At 39.9% G+C, this 5,340-nt stretch overlaps 1 pseudogene; it reads left to right on the top strand.

Annotated features, from left to right (window-relative positions):
* The first annotated feature begins 3,860 nt into the window (after positions 1-3,860).
* LOC112858450 (ras-related protein Rab-7a pseudogene) lies at positions 3,861-4,558 on the top strand (annotated as a pseudogene).
* Positions 4,559-5,340: the final 782 nt, after the last annotated feature.

Raw genomic sequence — 5,340 nt, 5'->3', positions numbered from 1 at the left:
CTATTTGCTGTCTACAAGAGACTCATTTTAGATCTGAAGACACCTTCAAATTGAAAGTGAGGGGATGGAGAACTATTTATTATGCCACTGGAAGTCAAAAGAAAGCTGGAGTAGCCATACTTATATCAAACAAACTAGACTTTAAAGGCTGTAACAAGAGATGAAGAAGGGCATTATATAATAATTACAGGGTCTATCCATCAGGAAGAGCTAACAATTATAAATGTCTATGCGCCAAATACGGGAGCCCCCAAATATATAAAACAATTACTCACAAACATAAGCAACCTTATTGGTAAGAATGTGGTAATTGGAGGGGACTTTAACACTCCACTTACAGCAATGGATAGATCATCTAGACACATGGTCAATAAAGAAACAAGGGCCCTGAATGACACATTGGATCAGATGGACTTGACAGATATATTTAGAACTCTGCATCCCAAAGCAACAGAATATACTTTCTTCTCGAGTGCACATGGAACATTCTCCAAGATAGATCACATCCTGGGTCACAAAACAGCCCTTCATAAATATACAAGAATTGAAATCATACCATGCATACTTTCAGACCACAATGCTATGAAGCTTGAAATCAACCATAGGAAAAAGTCTGGAAAACCTCCAAAAGCATGGAGGTAAAGAATACCCTACTAAAGAATGAATGGGTCAACCAGGCAATTAGAGAAGAAATTTAAAAATATGTGGAAACAAACGAAAATGAAAATACAACAATCCAAACGCTTTGGGATGCAGCAAAGGCAGTCCTAAGAGGAAAATACATTGCAATCCAGGCCTATGTCAAGAAACAAGAAAAATCCCAAATACAAAATCTAACAGCACACCTGAAGGAAATAGAAGCAGAACAGCAAAGACAGCCTAAATCCAGCAGAAGAGAAATAATAAAGATCAGAGCAGAAATAAACAATATAGAATCTAAAAAAACTGTAGAGCAGATCAACGAAACCAAGAGTTGGTTTTTTGAAAAAATAAACAAAATTGACAAACCTCTAGCCAGGCTTCTCAAAAAGAAAAGGGAGATGACCCAAACAGATAAAATCATGAATGAAAATTGAATTATTACAACCAATCCCTCAGAGATACAGGCAATTATTAGGGAATACTATGGAAAGTTATATGCCAACAAACTGGACAACCTGGAAGAAATGGACAAATTCCTAAACACTCACATGCTTCCAAAACTCAATCAGGAGGAAATAGAAAGCTTGAACAGACCCATAACCAGCAAAGAAATTGAATCAGTTATCAAGAATCTCCCAACAAATAAGAGTCCAGGACCAGATGGCTTCCCAGGGGAGTTCTACCAGACATTTAAAGCAGAGATAATACCTATACTTCTCAAGCTATTCCAAAAAATAGAAAGGGAAGGAAAACTTCCAGACTCATTCTGTGAAGCCAGTATTACTTTGATTCCTAAACCAGACAGAGACCCAGTAAAAAAAGAGAACTACAGTCCAATATCCCTGATGAATATGGATGCAAAAATTCTCAATAAGATACTAGCAAATCGAATTCAACAGCCTATAAAAAGAATTATTCACCATGATCAAGTGGGATTCATTCCTGGGATGCAGGGCTGTTTCAACATTTGCAAAGCAATCAACGTGGTACATCACATTAATAAAAAAAAAAAAGAGAAGAACCATATGATCCTGTCAATCGATGCAGAAAAGGCCTTTGACAAAATCCAGCACCCTTTCTTAATAAAAACCCTTGAGAAAGTCGGGATAGAAGGAACATACTTAAACATCATAAAATCCATTTATGAAAAGCCCACAGCTAATATCATCCTTAATGGGGAAAAACTGAGAGCTTTTTCCCTGAGATCAGGAACACGACAGGGATGCCCACTCTCACCGCTGTTGTTTAACATAGTGTTGGAAGTGCTAGCATCAGCGATCGGACAACAAAAGGAAATCAAAGGCATCAAAATTGGCAAAGATGAAGTCAAACTTTCACTTTTTGCAGATGACATGATATTGTACATGGAAAATCCGATAGACTCCACCAAAAGTCTGCTAGAACTGATACATGAATTCAGCAAAGTTGCAGGATACAAAATCAATGTACAGAAATAAGTTGCATTCTTATACACTAATAATGAAGCAACAGAAAGACAAAGAAACTGATCCCATTCACAATTGCACCAAGAAGCATAAAATACCTGGGGATAAATCTAACCAAAGATGTAAAAGATCTGTATGCTGAAAACTATAGAAAGCTTATGAAGGAAATTGAAGAAGATATAAAGAAATGGAAAAACATTCCCTCCTCATGGATTGGAAGAATAAATATTGTCCAAATGTCAATACTACCCAAAGCTATCAATGCAATCCCAATCAAAATTGCACCAGCATTCTTCTCGAAACTAGAACAAGCAATCCTAAAATTCATATGGACCACGAAAGGCCCCGAATAGCTAAAGTAATTTTGAAGAAGAAGACCAAAGCAGAAGGCATCACAATCCCAGACTTTAGCCTCTACTACAAAGCTGTCATCATCAAGACAGCATGGTATTGGCACAAAAACAGACACATAGACCAATGGAATAGAATAGAAACCCTAGAACTAGACCCACAAACGTATGGCCAACTCATCTTTGACAAAGCAGGAAAGAACATCCAATGGAAAAAAGACAGTCTCTTTAACAAATGGTGCTGGGAGAACTGGACAGCAACATGCAGAAGATTGAAACTAGACCACTTTCTCACACCATTCACAAAAATAAATTCAAAATGGATAAAGGACCTGAATGTGAGACAGGAAACCATCAAAACCCTTGAGGAGAAAGCAGGAAAAGACCTCTCTGACCTCAGCTGTAGCAATTTCTTACTTGACACATCCCCAAAGGCAAGGGAATTAAAAGCAAAAATGAATTACTGGGACCTTATGAAGATAAAAAGCTTCTGCACAGCAAAGGAAACAACCAACAAGACTAAAAGTCAACCAACGGAATGGGAAAAGATATTTGCAATTGACATATCTGTCAAAGGGCTAGTATCCAAAATCTATAAAGAGCTCACCAAACCCCACACCCGAAAAACAAATAACCCAGTGAAGAAATGGGCAGAAAACATGAATAGACACTTCTCTAAAGAAGACATCCGGATGGCCAACAGGCACATGAAAAGATGCTCAACGTCGCTCCTCATCAGGGAAATACAAATCAAAACCACACTCAGATATCACCTCATGCCAGTCAGAGTGGCCAAAATGAACAAGTCAGGAGACTATAGATGCTAGAGAGGATGTGGAGAAACGGGAACCCTCTTACACTATCGGTGGGAATGCAAATTGGTGCAGCCACTCTGGAAAACAGTGTGGAGAGTCCTCAAAAAATTAAAAACAGACCTACCCTATGACCCAGCAGTATTACTGCTACGAATTTACTAAGGGATACAGGAGTACTGATGCATAGGGGCACTTGTACCCCAATGTTTATAGCAGCACTCTCAACAATAGCCAAATTATGGAAAGAGCCTAAATGTCCATCAACTGATGAATGGATAAAGAAATTGTGGTTTATATACACAATGGAGTACTATGTAGAAATGAGAAAGAATGAAATATGGCCCTTTGTAGCAACGTGGATGGAACTGGAGAGTGTGATGCTAAGTGAAATAAGCCATACAGAGAAAGACAGATACTGTATGTTTTCACTCTTAGGTGGATCCTGAGAAACTTAACAGAAACCCATGGGGGAGGGGAAGGAAAAAAAAAAGAGGTTAGAGTGGGAGAGAGCCAAAGCATAAGAGACTCTTAAAAACTGAGAACGGGGTGAAAGCTTGGGGAGTGCCGAGGAGTCCTCTGGAACCGGAACTTGTACTTCTCTGCCTCTGTCCTCTCTTTCATCTCCTCGGTGGGGGCCCTAGCTATGCTCCTGGCCTGGATCCCCCATCAGAGAGGCCGCGTTTGAAGGATGACCTCTAGGAAGGAAGTGTTGCTGAAGGTTATCATCCTGGGAGATTCTGGAGTTGGTAAGACATCACTCATGAACCAGTATGTGAACAAGAAATTCAGTAATCAGTACAAAGCTACAATAGGAGCAGACTTTCTGACAAAGGAGGTGATGGTGGATGACAGACTAGTTACAATGCAGATCTGGGACACAGCAGGACAGGAACGGTTCCAGTCCCTTGGTGGCCTTCTACAGAGGCGCAGACTGCACCTGGTATTTGATGTCACTGCCCCCAACACATTCAACACTCTTCATAGCTGGAGAGATGTGTTTCTCATCCAGGCCAGTCCCCGGGATCCTGAAAACTTCTCCTTTGTGGTGTTGGGAAACAAGATTGACCTGGAAAACAGACAAGTGGCCACAAAGCGGGCACAGGCCTGGTGCTACAGCAAAAACAACATTCCCTACTTCGAGACCAGTGCCAAGGAGGCCATCAACGTGGAGCAGGCATTCCAGACGATTGCACGGAATGCACTTAAACAGGAAACAGAGGTGGAGCTGTACAACGAATTCCCCAAACCCATCAAACTGGACAAGAACAACCGGGCCAAGGCCTTGGCGGAAAGCTGCAGTTGCTGAAGGAGCCCTGCAATGGGTTCTGTGTTGACAACTCGCGGAGCCTGGAGCCTGCTTCAGATTCTGTGTCTCCCTCTCTGTCTTCTCCTCTCCCGTTCATGTTCTGTCTGTCTCTCTCTCAAAAATAAATAAACATTATAAAAAGAGATTTTAAAAAAGATACTACTGGAAGTTGCACATAATACTTAAAAAAAAAAACAAAATAAAATTTCTGGATATAGACTCATGAGATTCCCAAGCACACTAAAATTAAGGAACCCTGCTGAGAAGAATGCCTGCCATCAATGGGTTTTTATGGATTCTTGGATGCAGAATTTTATCTATACCATTATCTGACAAAAGTACAGGATACAAAATTCTTAACTCACAGATCCATAGCAGTTTTATACAGAAAAAAACATACGTACATATAAATAAACTGACCAGCAAATTCTTTCAAGTTGCATAAAATAATATTTTAGAAGTCAACAGAAACAGCAGCATTGAGCAAATGGGCAGATACACTAACCCACATAGATCCTGCATTGTCAGGCATGATTGGACTACTTTTATACCAATCTGAAAGTAGTGGTGTAAGATATTCTACTAGTGAGCTATTCAGGAAGGATAAACTTATATTAGTTTCAGATCCAATTGTTGCAAGACACTATGATGAGAGATTGTCATGTGTGAAATAAAACAATCCAGGCTTGATCAGGCTAAGGTCCAGGCTTGACAATATAGCAAGATACTTCTAACTGGTGAGAGAGGAACACTATTCCTCTGACCATCCTCACTTTAAAGTA

Source organism: Puma concolor, chromosome B1 (assembly GCF_028749965.1).
Source record: "Puma concolor isolate L17-30 chromosome B1, mPumCon1.1.hap2, whole genome shotgun sequence".
NCBI lineage: Eukaryota > Metazoa > Chordata > Mammalia > Carnivora > Felidae > Puma > Puma concolor.
The sequence above is the reverse complement of the archived record's forward strand: the minus strand, read 5'-3'. Positions and strand labels throughout refer to the sequence as shown.